Source organism: Cricetulus griseus, chromosome 4 (genome assembly GCF_003668045.3).
Source record: "Cricetulus griseus strain 17A/GY chromosome 4, alternate assembly CriGri-PICRH-1.0, whole genome shotgun sequence".
In the NCBI taxonomy this organism is placed as follows: Eukaryota; Metazoa; Chordata; class Mammalia; order Rodentia; family Cricetidae; genus Cricetulus; species Cricetulus griseus.
In genome coordinates, this window is record NC_048597.1 from 194,954,238 (window position 1) to 194,970,375 (window position 16,138).

General features: G+C 40.4%; 1 non-coding gene across 6 annotated transcripts in view; it reads left to right on the plus strand.

Moving 5' to 3' along the window:
• LOC103161076 overlaps positions 1 to 16,138 on the plus strand; it is a 389,511-nt gene that overhangs the window by 340,603 nt on the left and 32,770 nt on the right. Inside the window, exon 1 of one of the 6 annotated variants that reach the window (XR_004769706.1) lies at positions 9,220 to 9,317. The exons of the other annotated variants lie outside the window; for them this stretch is intronic. This is a non-coding gene — a transcript (uncharacterized LOC103161076). Of the gene's footprint in view, positions 1 to 9,219; positions 9,318 to 16,138 lie in introns of those variants that run through there. 6 annotated transcript variants of the gene reach the window in all.

Genomic DNA, 16,138 nt, shown 5'->3' on the forward strand with positions numbered 1-16,138 from the left:
CTAGCTCTTACATTCTTTCTAACCCCCTTTATCATGATATTCCATGAACCTTGAATGAGATATCCCATTGTGGGTTGAGTAGTCACAATAATTTATTTTAAATGCTTTGATCAACTTTCAGTCTCTGTACTAGTGCAGAAAGAAACTTCTCTGAACAAGGTTAATAGAAGCACAAGCCTGTGTATGATCACTAATATTCAGAACAATTTTTGACAAGACCGTTTACGGAAACAACAACATTATTGTCTCCCCTAGGGCCTATGATATTTGAAATTCCGGTATTTGACCAGTTTTTACTATAACTGGCATTATATATCGCCTATAGAGCAGCTTCAAATCCAATTGGAAAATTGCTGGTAACTCCTATAACTGTCATGCCACTATTGAACCAGTGACCACAACTTGTGTATTGTGTAGGTATTATAGCAGGCAAAATCCAGTCTAAGACAAGACAATTGATGGATGTGTATCCTAAGCAGCCTGCGTAGCATTCCCCAGTACTATGAAAGCTGATTATCAGGGAGAGGGTTTCCTAGTCAGTTTGAGATTGCCTTACTTAGGTCTTATGACAAAAGAGAGCAACATTTTCAACAATAAGGTCCTACCACTAGTTTTGGTTGGCAACTAAGAGCATTTGCAGTAGTATTAATTGTGTAGCGGACCTTTTGAACTTCTTGACCAATAACTAGTAGGGAGGTATCCTGTGTTATGCACTGAGATTTTCATTTACTAACCATGTCTTCTGGAACCAGCATTGTCCACTATTGTGGGAAATTACCAATATGGAAGCAGGTAGAAATAAAAGGGATTTTTTTTTTATTAGTTCAAAATTAGGAACAAGCTTGTTTCACATGTCAATCCCTTCTCCCTCTCCCTCCCTTCACCCTCACCCTCATCCCTACTACCCCACCCCAACCTACCCCCCACCCCATCCACCCTCTACTCCCCAGGCAGGGTGGGGCCCTCAATGGGGGCTCTGCAAAGTCCACCACATCATCCATGGCAGGGCCTAGGTCCTTCCCCATGTGTCTAGGGCAAGAGTGCATCCCTTCATGTGGGATGAGCTCTCAAAGTCTCTTCTTACACCATGGAAAAATACTAAACCACTACCAGTGGCCTCCTAGAGTGCAGAGGCCTCCTCATTGACATCCATGTTCAGGGGTCTGGATCAGTCCTGTACTGGCCTCCCAGACAGCATCTGGGGTCACTGTGTTCCCCCTTGTTAAGGCCAGCTGTTTCTGTGGGTTTCTCCAACTTGGTTCTGACCCCTTCGATCTTCATTCCTCCCTCTCTGCAACTAAGTTCCAGAGTTGAATTCAGTGTGTATCTGTGGATGTTCTGCCTCTGCTTCCATCAGCCACTGGATGAGGGCTCTAGAATGGCATAAAAAGTGGTCATCAATCTCATTTTAGGGAAAGGGCGTTTAGGTTATCCTCTCCACCATTGTCTGGATTGTCAGTTCATGTCATCCTTGTAGATCTCTGGAAGTCTCCCTAGTGCCAGATCTCTCCTCAGACCTATAATGGCTCCATCTGTTATGGTATCTCTCATCCTGCTTTCCTCTATTCTTCCCCCAACTCAATATTTCTGCTCCTCCATTTCCTCCTCTCCTCTCCTCTTCTCCTGCTCTCATTCTGGCAGCTCCCCTTCCCCTCCCCCCATGCTCCCAATTAGCTCAGGAGTTCCTGCCCTTTCCCATTCCTGGGGTCCATGCATTTATCTTCAGGTTTCCTAATTTCTTTGGTGAAAAGAATCCTTTTCTGAAAAGAATCCAATCTTTCACCAAAGGCTGAAAGACACTTAAGAAAGACACTTAAGAAAATGCTCAAAATCCTTAGCCATCAGAGAAATGCAACTCAAAACAACTCTAAGATACCACCTCACACTTTTCAGAATGGCTAAAATAAAAAAATCCCAATGACAATCTATGCTGGAGAGGATGTGGAGAAAAAAGAACTCTCCTCCATTTCTAGTGGGAGTGTGAACTTGTAAGACCACTCTGGAAATCAGTATGGCGGTTCCTCAGGATAATGGGAATCAGTCTACCTCAAGATCCAGCAATTCCTCTCTTGGGCATATACCCAATTAATGCACGTTCGTACAATAAGGACATATGTTCAACCATGTTCATAGCAGTGTTGTTCATAATATCCAGAACCTGGAAGCAATCTAGATGCCCGTCAACTGAAGAATGGATAGAGAAAATGTGGTTCATTTACACAATGGAGTACTACTCAGCAGAAAAAAGCAACCGAATCTTGAAATTCGCAGGCAAATGGATGGAACTAGAAGAAACCTTCCTGAGTGAGGTAACCCGGTCACAAAAAGACAAACATGGTATGTACTCACTCATATATGAATTTTAGACATAGAGCAAAGGATTACCATCCTACAAGGGATTTTAATAGGGAAAAAGCCTTACAGAGCGACCCAGCCAGCCAGCAGGCAGCAGTCTGTACAGCAAGCCGAAAGCGAAACAGAAACTAGAACCCAGCCACTTGACCAACTCTCACTCTACATCACCCTGACCATGCCCTCGAAGGCGTGGTCAGGCACACCTTTAGCCAGCCCCTAAGCAGGCATTGCTACAGCTTCCCCTACAGTCCACCTGTGCAAGGTAGCTTCAGTCTCCATTTTTATATTATGTTCATTAAATTAGTTTATATGCCAGTGGATAAGGCTTCCTCATTCATCTTTAGGTTTTAAGCCATCTCTTATTCCCTCTCACTGCTATGCCCCTATTGCCATTCTCATTTAAACCATTAACCTCATGTAAATTCTCATCCTGTTCTTTTATGCTACATGTGTTCTACAGTTACCTCCAATTAAAGAGTTACCTGGGTTTCAACATCAGAGAATTTTTAATGGGGCTTTGTCATACACACTTTCTTTTAAGTCTTCCCCACTCTTGTTTTTTTCTGACTTCTCTTTTTATCAGGTCACTTAAAGATAGTTTCTAATCTTCTATCTAACTGGAAGCATACAGCTTATGAATGTCTTCATCCTCTTAACATATTCCCTAATTCTATTTACATAAGTCCTATCTACATAAATTTCATCATATTTATTGAAGCTGATAAGCAGGAAAGGAATTCACTTTAGATGCCTCAATAAAATTTATTCAAACTAGATGACATAAGATAAATCTTACAAAGTCAATAGACTTTCTCTGTCAGAGCAAATGTTCAAAAGACTATTGAGATAATCTTCTAAAATGTCAGTGAACTTTGTACCATCTGCCCATGTAAGAGATTCATGCACCTAGAATTCACTGCAGAGTAGCATCTTCTGCTGAGGAACACAACAAAACTTTTCAGGCAGTTAATACACCATTATAAATAACATGCTATTTAGCTTTAAGTTACAGAACATCCAAGGAAAAAAGTCATCCTAGAATCTAAGGGTTCTATATGATGTTTGCCATTTAACAAAACAGAACCACAGAACAAACCAATTTTGGAGGAAATCAATGCCATCCTCTAAATGTACTCAACTTCCTTTCTGGGAACATTTTCTGACTTGCAATTAGGCCCTGGTGAAGACTCTGATGATCACAGAATCCATGACTACCACTGCAACTTGAGTGATGCCTGGCTCACTCTGCTATAGATTGCATGTATACAACACAAGTTTATGATCATATAGAAATGGTGTCTAAGAATCAGTTTAGGTAAGCTCCAAAATTATAAAGTGTATAAATAGGAGACTCAGACTGCTTTTATTCAGGTTGCTTTCAAATCATCTGCTCTCCCTCAGTCTATGTCTATGGGTTCTTGCAATGATCTTCACAATCTGTTGCTAATGAAGAAAATATGACTGTTAGCCTGATTCATATATATGTTCATAATATTCTGTTTCTCTCTAAATGTTCATCTATTTGGCATTAGACCCCATCTCCAGGATGGCCCAAAGGAGTGTGAGACAGGAAAATATACTTGTAGTCACAACTTCAAGCAGAATGTTTGGTTGCCTCCTTTATTTGGGATGGGTGACGGCCCCAAAATGACACAGTTAGTTAATGGAATATAGATATGTAGAGTCTTACAACAATGCAGATTAGAGTAATACTGACAAAAATTTTACACAAGAGAATAGATACAAGTCGCTCTCTACGGATAGACCTGTATTTGTGTCCGATGTGAAAGCTTACCAAAGAATCCACAACAACCATCAGTCTTAACATAAATTCAGGCAAAATGACAGACTCTGTGGGTGTGTCACTTTATTTCTTCAGCCACCATAGCTCTTGTCCCAAGATTGCATGACAGATCCCAGCCATGAGTATAAGGACCAAGTTAATGCATTGGCTCAGGAACACAGGATTCCCTTCACTAAGCATGGTGTGAGTAATAATGCTGCTTGGTGCTTAGTAGTGACACACACCAAGCCCTAATTGTGGTATCACTTCACAAGGGACACAGATAGATACCTGGTTAATTACACTGAACTTCTTCCATTATGGAAGGGCATAGATCTTTCCCTAATAGAGTTGAGACTTATTCTACTTATAAATTTTCTTTCCTTTCCTGTGACACTTCATTAAACACCAAGATATATGAACTCAGTGACTTAATAACTGCAATGAAAGTCCCTTTATAGCTGTGGTTTTGTGGGAGCATGTTCTTGTTGAAAGGATTGTATAGGAGCAAGGGAAACCTATCATCCATGCTTGGACAAGAAACTCTAATTAAACTCAGAGCATTGCATATAAAACAGAGGGCCTGAGGGTAGGAAAGGGACATATTGGAAAGAAGCCTTTCAGTGGGAGAGGATGTGTTAAAATGGAGTGGGATGTGTTAAAATGATTGAATCCATTATCTGAATTACAACATTGCCAAACATTAAACAACTAAGCTATTAATGTATTGGAGAATGATGTTTCAAAACCATTAGAGGTAATTTCCATTTAAAAACATAGGGCTTAAAGACAGGTACGGTGGCTCACACATTTCATCCCAGCATTTGGAAGGCAGAGGTAGTTAGATCTCTGAGTTTGAGGTGAGCCTGGTTTACAGAGTGAGTCCCAAGACAGCCAGGGCTATACAGAGATATACCATCTTGAAAAACCAAAAAAAAAAAAAAAAAAACTTAGGGCTGATCAATATTATTGAGTTTTATGTCAATGAATCAAACTTGGAATTCTTGTTAAAATATAAATGTATCGCCAATAGATTTTTCTCATTTTTAGAAAACAACCCATCAATATATTAGACCTGGAAAGAGAAGTAAGGATCCTTGGAATAATGTTAAGACAGCATTCATCCACCTTCAGGTTGGTGTTGTGAGAAGACAGGGAGAACTGAATTGGAAATTTCATGAATATTAAGAACTCTTCAACTCCTGCCCATTTTCAGTCAGATTGCTGGCCTCAGTATCAGTCAGCAGCATTGATGCCTCCACAGCCAGCAGTATGAAGTTCTACATCGAGATGAATGATGAGTGCATCATTAATAATCACAGTTGACCTTTGTGATGATATATTATTCATGACTTATTAAAGCTTGCTTGAGGATTCAGAAAGCAAAATAAGCCTCAAGCCATAGAAGGAAGGCACACACCTTTAATCTCTGCTACCAGAAGCTAGGAGGTGGTGGTACGTACCTTTATTCCTAGGACTCAGGAGTAAGAGGTAGACAGATCTCTGTGAGTTCAAGGCCACCCAGATCTACATAAGATTGATCCAGTCCTAAAGAGAAACAGCTCACACAAAGATGGTCTCAGCACCTGGGATCACATGACTTCATTCCCAGCATTAGGGAGGTATATAAGTTAGGAGCAGTTCTCAGTATCAGCATTCATTCTCCAGCCATATTGAGGTGAGGAAGACATTGAAGTCTCAGGATCCTTCGGCCATGCCAAGGAGACAGCAGTCCGAGGTTTGGTGGAGCCAACATCTCTTTTCAGTCTAAGGTCAAATAAGAGCTAGTGGCCAGCTGTTTTGTCTATCTGATCTTCAGCATGAAGCTTAAACCCCAATAACTATCTCTGGGTCCTTTTATTTTTTGAGTAACAGACCTTTCATAATTCATTGTGAAAATTCACAGAATAAGGAAGGCTCCTACAACCAATGAGAATGAGGCATGGAATGTCAAGTTAAGAATATTTGAAATAAGCTACATTAAAGTAAACATAAACCGTTCAGAATATTTCACTAAGCCCATAAGAAGCTATGACTCTTTCCTGGTCCTGGTGTCTTTGCCCTCTCTATTGATGAAAGTAATGAAAAGGAAATAATCACATAGTGTCAATATGATGTGACTTTGGGTGAATCATTTGTCTTGATTACATCTGATCATCTTACCTGAAAGGATTACAAACACCTAAACTTGGTCAACTAAAATTGACCGAGTCAATTTATAAATTACAATAACAACAACCCCAAATCATATTCTAGTGTCCCTCCAGGACACCACCCAAAGGTGAGACTAGAGAAAATCATAGAGTATTCACAATCACAGCAATTTGTCTGTGATCTTATAAATGTCATTTAGTCTATGGAGACTAATTCTCACATTATTTGACTAAGCAAGTAGACAACTAAGTAGTAAACATTCTTTGGGTTTTGGTGTTGACTCGGCATGGGAGTCAAGATCTGTGACTGAATTATGTAATTTAAACCCTATCATGGCATTCTGGAAAGGATATCATTTCCACTTTAGAGAAAGAAATATTTGCATGAAAAGTAACAATAAATTAATTTACCAAGATCACATGCAGATACATGGCAGAGCCTAGGTTGAAACTAAGGGGAGTCCATTCCAGTGTAGAAGCAGGGCACCCTGCTCTCTCTCCTCCCTCACTACTTCAGAGCCCTCTCAGCTTTCACACTCTAAATTTACATGAAAAGGAGACAGTCCACAGACCTGAATTTTGTTTTGTGGCTATGAGTCAAGTTATTATCTCCTCCGTTATAAATTTTTCATCTTCTTCCGCCACATATCTTACGTTCTATTAGTAGATTCCTTGTCCTCTTTTGCTCCCAAACATTCGACACTGCTTTTAATCTTGGTGCATGTGTTTCAGTTTCATTCTGTTGGCTATCTCCGCTGAAATCTGTAGTGATACAATAGTGCCACAGATCAGTTGACAGCTTTATGTAGAAATTTCATGTTTGGCAGGTTTTAATCTAGAAAAGCCTGGAGGACATTTGTCATCTGCCAAGTGACGTCCTTACAGCATATCTCCTCCCACAGTCACACATGACATGCTGTGACCTTCCATGCACCCACACTGCTGGGTGTACAATTTCAATGAGACGAACATTCTCCTTCCCTGAGGCGTATTGTTAATCTTGAGACTACACTAGGGTTTTTTAATGTAATTTTTTTCTGTCTGTTACTTAAGTTATTTTTAAATATTTGTTTTCACCCTGCATTCACATCCCAAAGGCCTTGCCATGAGAACATCTGTAACTCATGTATCTGAATGGGTTTTAACTAAAACGAGCCATGCAAAATGAATTATTTATCTGTCATGTTAAGAATGAAGGTCCTGGGAGTGCAAACTTGTACAACTACTTTGGAAATCAATATGGCACCTTCTCAGAAAGTTGAGAAAATCTACCTCAAGACCCAACTATCCCATTCTTGGGCATATATTCAAAGGATGTACAATCATACCACAAGGACACTTGCTCAACTATGTTCAAATTTATTTATAAGAGCCAGAACATGGAAACAACCTATATGCCCCCAAACCTAAGAGTGGATAAAGAAAATGTGGTACATTTACACAATGGAGTACTGCTCAGCTATTGGAAATAACATCAGGAAATTGCAGGTAAATGAATGGAATTAGAAAAAAAGTCATCCTGAGTGAGGTAACCCAGATGCAGAAAGAAAAACATAGTACGTACTCAATCATAAGTAGGTATTAGCTGTAAAGTAAAGGAAAACCAGGCAATAATCCACAGACCCAGAGAGGATAGGTAACAGGGAGGGCCCAAGGGGAGCAGGATGCATGGATCTCCTTGCAAAGGGGAAATAGAAGAGATTTTGTGGGTGGACTGGAGGCAGGTAGAGATGAGAATATGAGGGATCAGGTGGGAGAGTAGGTGAAGAGTACTGAAAAAGATGACTGTAAAGGGGGGGGAAGCATTTCAGGGTCAGGTAAAAACCTGGTGCAAGGGAAACTCCCATGAACCTACAAGAATGACCCCAGCTAAGAATCCTAGAAGTAGGATAAATAGCATGAAGAGGTCATCTCCTGTGACCAGGCAACACTTCCAGTGGAGAGATTAGAACATGAACCCAGCTACATAACTTTTGACCTACAATCTGTCTACTTATGGGATGTGTAAGTGTGGTGCAGAGATTGTGGGAGTGGCCAACAATGACTGTCCCAGCCTCAGATCCATGCCATGAGAGTGAGCCTACCCCAGACACTGACTGGAGTACCAGCACCAAGAGACTGGATAGTTCAGAGACCTAGGATGGAGCTAAATAAGATTGGAGAAAAAAATGTCAATGTAATGATGCCTAATGATGTTTTGCTGTACTCACATATTGGTGCCTAGTCCAATTATCATGACAGAGTCTTCATCCAATAACTGCTGGAAACAGATGCAGAAACCCATAGCCAAATATTAGGCCTAGTTCAGGGAATCCTGATGAAGAGAGGAAGGAAGGATTAGAAACCAGAGGCATCAAGGACATCACAAGAAATCCACATAATCAACTAACCTGGGCGGATAGTGGCTCACAGAGACTGAACCTACAACCAGAGAGTCTGCATGGGACTGAGCTAGGCATTCTACATGTATATGATAGTTGTATAGTTTGGTCTTCTTGTAGGACTCCTAAAAGTGTCAACAGCACTATCACTGACTCTTTTGCTGGCTTTTGGGATTCTATTCCTCAAACTGGGTTGCCTTACCCAGCCTTAATACAAGGGAAGGTGCTTAGTCTTGCTGAGACTTGATATGCCTTGTTTTTTGATATCCAGGGGAGGCCTGCCCTTTTCTGAAAAAGAAATCAAGGAAGAATGGAAGGGGAACTGACAGGAGGGGTGAAGGAATTGGGAGGAGAAGAAGGAAGGGAAATTGTAGCAGGGATGTAAAATAAATAAATACATAAATACATATGAAAGTTAAATAAAATGAAAAAAATCAAGTCCTTATGTAGTATTTCTATTTCTCTTGCTTTGTTGTTGTTTATTTGTTTTTTGGTTTTCTGAGAAAGTTTTTATTTTGTTCTGTTTTTTTTTAGAGAGACTACATAGCCCTGGCTGTCTAGAAATTCAGTATGTAGAGCAAGTTGGCCTCAAAATTACAGAGAACTATCTACTCCTCTCTCCCAGTGCTGGGCCTGGGATTTAAAGTATGTGCCACCACGTCTTGCATACACTTTGTGTTTTATTTTTTTAATTTTTTATTTAAATTAGAAAAATCTTATTTTACATTTAAATCCCCTCTCCTTCCTATCCTCTCATGTCCCCAACTGACTCCCCCATCCCATCCCTCTTCTGCTCCCCAGGAGGGTAGGCCTTACATGGGGGATTATCAAAGTCTGTCACATCATTTGGGGCAGGGCCTAGACTGAGAGAGAATCCCTCTATAGAGAATGGGGTCAGAAAGTTCATTCATTCACTAGGGATAAATACTGTTCCGCTACCAGAGGCACCATAGACTGTCCAGGCCTCCTAACTGACACTCACAATCAGGGGGCCTGGTTCAGTCTTAGGCTGGTTTCCCAGCTGTAAATCTGGGGTCCATGAGCTCATCCTTGTTCAGGTCAGCTGTTTCAGTGGTTTTCCCCAGCCTGGTCTTGACCCCTTTGATCATCACTCCTCCCTCTCTAAAACTGGATTCCAGGAGTTCGGCTCAGTGGTTAGCTATGGGTCTCTGCTTCTGTTTCCATCAGCTACTGGATGAAGGCTCTAGGATGGCATATAAGGTAGTCATCAATCTCATTATAGAGGAAGGGCATTTAGGTAGCCTCTCTGCTATTGCTTAGATTGTTAGTTGGGTCCATCCTTGTAGTTCTCTGGACATTATTCTACTGCCAGATTTCTCTTCAAACCTATAATGGTTCCCTCTATGAGGTATCTCTTTCTTGCTCTCCTCTATTCTTCCCCCAACTCAATCTTCCTGCTCCGTCATGTCCTACTCCCTGCTCCTCTTCTCCCATTCTCTTTCTGCTAACTCCCTCTCCCTTCCCCCCATGCTCCCAATTTGCTCAGGAGATCTTGTTACTTTCCCCTTCTCCAGGGGACCATGTATGACTCCTAGGGTCCTCCTTGTTTCCTAGCTTTTCTGGAGGTGTGGATTGTAGGCTGCTACTTCTTTGCTCTAGGTCTAAAATCCATATACATACCATGTATGCCTTTTTGTGACTGGGTTACCTTACACAGGATGATTTCTTCTAGTTCCATTCATTTGCCTGCAAATTTCAAGATTCATTTTTTTTTTCTGCTGAGTAGTACTCAATTGTGTAAATGTACTACATTTTCTTTATCCATTCTTCAGTTGAGGGGCATCTAGGTTGCTTCCAGGTTCTGGCTATTACAAATAATACTGCTATGAACATACTTCATCAGATGTCCTTGTTGTATTAAGGTGCATTCTTTGGGTATATGCCTAAGAGTGGAATTGCTGGATGTTGAGGTAATCTGATTCACACTTTCCTGAGGAACTGCCATACTGATATCCAAAATGGCTGTATGAGTTTGCACTCCCACCAGCAGTGGAGGAGTGTTCCCCTTTCTCCAATCCTCTCCAGTATAAACAATCATTAGTGTTTTTTATTTTAGGTGCAATATGGTATCTCAGAGTTGTTTTGATTTTCATTTCCCCAATGGCTAAAGGTTTTGAGCACTTTTCTTATGTGTCTTTCGGCCATTTTAGATTCCTCTATTGAGAATTCTCTCTTTAGTTCTGTACCCCACTTTTTAATTGGATTATTTGGTGTTTTGGAAACTAGCTTCTTGAGTTCTTTGTAAATTTTGGAGATCAGCCCTCTGTTGGATATGGGATTAGTGAAGATCTTTTCCCATTCTGTGGGCTGCCATTTTGTCTTGCTGACTGTGTCCTTTGCCTTACAGAAGCTTCTCAGTTTCAGGAGATCCCGTTTATTAATGGTCTATCTCAGTGTCTGTGCTACTGGTGATATGTTCAGGAAGCAGTAACAATTTGTTCAAGGATACCTCCCACATTCTCTTCTGAGAGGTTCAGTGTGGCTAGATTTATGTTGAGGTCTTTAATCCATTTGGACTTAAGTTTTGTGCATGACAATAGATAAGGATCTATCTGCATTCTTCTACATGACAGCATCCAGTTATGCTAGCACCATTTGTTGAAGATGCTTTCTTTTTTCCATTGTATAATTTTAGCTTCTTCATCAAAACTCAGGTGTTCCTAGGTGTGTGGATTGGTGTCAGGGTCTTCAATTTGATTCCGTTTGTCTACCTGTGTGTTTTTATACCAATACAAGACTGGAAGAGGGAATCTCAGTCATTGAAGATCCACTTTGTATTTTTAAATAGAGTTATCTGAGCATAAAATATTAAAGTAAAAGGAAATAAATACTTAGTATAGAAATATTCATGTTTTTGTGAAGGGCTTCTGAATTTGAATTAATATTTTTATTCTGATAATTTTATACATGTATACAATGCATTTTAAAAATTGTTACCGAAAATAGATTCTTCTCTCATACACAGCCTTCCTTCCTAGTCTCCCAATCCCTACCCCCCACTCTCCTCCAGATCACTTTGCATTTTCTCTTCAGAAAAGAACAGGCCTCCAAGAAACAACAGCCGGGCAGGACAAAACAAGATAAAATAAGACAATAAGCAAAATGAGTCTTAAGAGCAGTCAAAAGAATCAGAGACATACCTGTCCCCACTGTATGGAGTCCCACCAAACACCAAGCTAACAGCCATAACATATATGGAAAAGGATACTATGTATCTTGATCCGTATGTCCCTGCTCCCTCTCCAACTTCAGCTGAGGCTTAGGCCTGAGATAGAGCTGGGACCACAGCCTTGGTTTGAGCCTTGGGCTTTAAATCTGTGATCCTTGGGTATGGAGCCACAAATCTGATTCACATGTTTGGGATAAGCCATGAAAACAAATTCATGAAGTTTTTAGTTGGGGCCATTTGACATCTGAGGCGTAACTTCTTTTTGTTTCTCGAGTGTCTTGATGGGGGCTGCATGTGCACTCATCATCTTCACATTGTTTGATTGCATCTTCTTCAGGCCTTTCTGAATGCAGGGTTTAAATGAGTCCACCAGACTTAAGATAAATGATAAATAGGTATTTATATCAAATACTACTACTACTACTACTACTAATAATAATAATAATAATAATAATAATAAATAGTAAATAACTGCCACAGCCTTCCTGATCTAGAAGATGCAGTCTCTGTCCTTCTGATACTCTCACTGAAACCCAAGAGTGTGAGCCAGCCCCTCCTCTACTTTATAAGGGGTCATGTCTGCACACTTGAAGCCATGCCCATAGGGTCTGGCTACCAATGCAAGCTGGCACAGCAAGATACACCTTTCTTGTTTTACATCTTGGCAAAGCTCATGTTCCTCAGTAACTTGGAATTGACTCCCCTCAAGTGATTCATACTCTTTTGTGAAGGCTTTTATGGATGCTATTTCTGTGCCATTTTCTATGCTGATTGTGTGTGGTGTAGTTCTTTGACATGGCCACATCTCACGTCTGCACCATAACACATGGTCCCCAAGCACCTAGGACTATACCAGAGAGAACACAAGCTGTAATAGTGTTTTAGTAACATCTTTAGTGATTTCTATTTACCAGAGCACATGGAGACAACATGACTTTTCCATTTTGATGTCCTTTACATAAATGTCGAAAATTTCTCTATTTCTTTTAGGTTATCAAATTAGCTGGCAGGTATTGCTTATAAAATGTGTACATTCATTTGCAAATTTGTGTTGTCAATTACAATGTCTTCCTCTTCCTCTCTGAGTGTATACATTTGAATTTTTCCACTTGTATACCTGGCTAACAGTTTGCTAATTTTGTTCATAGTGTAGCAGATTCAGCACTTATGTTTGTTAATTTTTTTATTATTTACATTCTCATTTTTCACTTATTTGACTTGTTTTTGTTTTTCTAGTTACGTGACACAAAAGAGCATATTTTCATTCAGTGTCTTTGCTTGTTGAATAGGTACCGAATACAATCAACCTGGGTGCCACTGGCTACATTCCTTAAGTTTTAGTAATGCATGTGTATGTTTTCAATGGTATCAAGCCTTTTAATATTTCCTTTCTTGATTTCTTCTTCAATCCATTTGCTATTGAAGTTTAACTTGATTAACTTCCAATCACTTTTATGTTTTTCTTGCTAGTGATTTCTAGTTTTCTTATAATGCAGTTTAGACTTGTTTTGCGACTTATCCGATTATGTATACTGGAGAACATTCCATGTGGTAATGGAAAGAATGTGTGTTCTTGAGCTGTTGCATGTAATGTGTGGAACCATTTCCTAGGACTACTTTGAATAATCGTGCTGTTCCTCTGCCATTCTCAAGCTGTTGTTGAACTCCAACAACACAAATATTTGACCTTTCGATATTGGCCCAAGATTCTAGAGTGCCTATGAAATTCTTTCGTTTTTTTTCTGATTGTTTTTCCTTTCTCCTCCAAATGTGTATCTTCAAATAGCTTGTCTTTGCACCCACTATTTTCATAACCATTTGGTCTAGGATGCTGATGACATTTCTATTATTATATCAATTTCCTTATGCTTAATGTATTACACTTATCTTAATGTTTTACACTTTGGTTTTTAAATTGATTCTATCCTCCCTGTTAAAATTTAAATTGTCAGTTTTGTTTTTTCCCTTTTTTAATTTAAATTAGAAACAAGATTGCTTTACATGTCAATCCCAGTTCCTCTCCCTCCCCTCCTTCCCTACCCCCCACCAACCCCTATCCCACCCCCTTTCTGCTCCCCAGGGAGGGTGAGACCTTCCATGGGGATCTTTCAAAGTCTGTCATATCCTTTGGGATAGGGCCTAGGCCCCCCCCTTGTGTCTAGGCTGAGAGGGTAACCCTCTATGTGGTATGGGCTCCCAAAGTCCATTCCTATGCTAGGGATAAGTACTGATCTACTACCAGAGGCCCCATAGATTTCTGAGGTCTCCTCACTGACACCCATGTTCATGGGGTCTGGATCAGTCCTATGCTGGTTTCCCAGCTATCAGTCTGGTGTCCATGAGCTCCCCCTTGTTCAGTTCAGCTGTTTCTGTGGGTTTCACCAGCCTGATCTTGACCCCTTGGCTCATCATTCCTCCCTCTCTGCAACTGGATTCCAGTTCAGTTCAGTGTTTAGCTGTGGGTGTCTGCTTCTACTTCCACCCAGCTGTGGGATGAAGGCTATAGGATGGCATATAAGACAGTCATTGGTCTCATTATCAGGAAAGAACATTTAAGGTAGCCTCTCCACTGTTGCTTAGATTGTTAGTTGGTATCATCCTTGTAGATATCTGGACATTTTATTTCTCAGTTTTTTCTTAAAGATTATAATTTTCCTTACAACAGTGACTTAAATTTTTCATCACACACTTGTTTTATTTCGGATGTTTCCAGGCACTTAGTTTGATCATTAGAAGAGGTAACATAATGGCATTATGATTACATTTAATTCTTGGTAGGTGATATGACCTTGATATGGAAGGGGTATCCCACTCTGCTTGAATGGGATTTGCTTATGCCTATACTTTTACTAATTCTAAATAGGCTGTTTGGTTTATGCTTTTCTTCTATTTCTACCTTTCATCCCTTCTGCTGTTATTGAATGAGATGACATTACTGTTACTGTTTCAGTACTAAAAAATGGCACAAGCTCGGGTTTTTTCTAAATCCACAAGATGACTCAGGGATGACCTAGAAGTGTAGTCCATGCCTCTGAACCTCTTCTTGGAACCACAGTGGAACATATGCCTCCTACACAGTTTCCTAGGGTTGGGCAATGTAGGGCTCTATCTGTCTCTAGACTGCTCACCCTGATCAGTGAGGTACTGGGAGGAGATTGTGCCCTATACTGATTACTGTGAGCTGCTTACTGCTGAAATCAACTCATGGCCCAAGGTTTCAGCCTGTTACATGTGATGCATACCTGAATGAATATGGCAATTTAGGTATGCATGCTTCCACATGGCAATGGAGGTTCCCAAGGTTCTATACAGAAGCACTAATCAGGAGATGAAGTTGTTTTGATGTGTCCAATACTAGGTATCTCTGAATTCCAAGTCATGGTTTTGTGATAACTACCTTTTCATAACTCCAGTGAGTGCAGTGCTGGTGAAGAGTGCTTGTTTGTTTTATGTGCCACAGTGCTGATGCTGAGCTGGGCCATGCTTGAGTCTCATAGCTGCAAGGTCCTGGATTGCTTATCTAAGGATAGAAATGGGGCCATAGTATTTGATGGAGGTTATGAAGGCAAAAATGTGACCCTGTTCTATAAGGATACAGGTTTCTACTTGATGATGGTGCCAGTGTAGACAGTCCATCAACAAACACTGGCCTGATGATAGTTGTGCTGCCTGAAGTTGAGGAATGTTGTTCGGGACAGTCATTTGGTCACACAACTTACATTAAGGTGGATCCTAGCAGAACCCCACATCTAGAGACTGGTGCAATCTCAGGATGGGGTGGTTCCTCAAGATTTTTCTAAAGCACACGATGATACAGGCTTAAAATCAAGTGTATCTACTATATATGCAGGTTTCATTTATGCCATATCAGGTCTAGAGTGTCTGTCTATGAGTTGTGCTATAGATACAAAGACCCTTTATTTATGCCCATATATTTATGTCCTATCTCTCAGCCCTAAGACTAAGTCAATAGTACCTTTGTGAAATCTTCCCAGTCCATTGAGTCTTGTCTCCTCTGTGATGTCCAAATCTGGAAAACAGTAGATGGAGGAAGGCAGACAGCTAGCTAATGCAGTTCTAACAGCGTTTGGTAAGTGTTGCCCTGGGGATTGAAGTGATACCACTGTGCTTTGTACCATATTTCTCTATGACAGGACTTTTAGGTTTCATATATAAGAAGTGGGCTTCATTCCCTCTCATTTTTCCAAGTAGAAGGCATCCTTCTGCATCCCTTTGGAGTTGAGGGAGGAGCAATCCTTTCCTTCCTGCTTTCTGT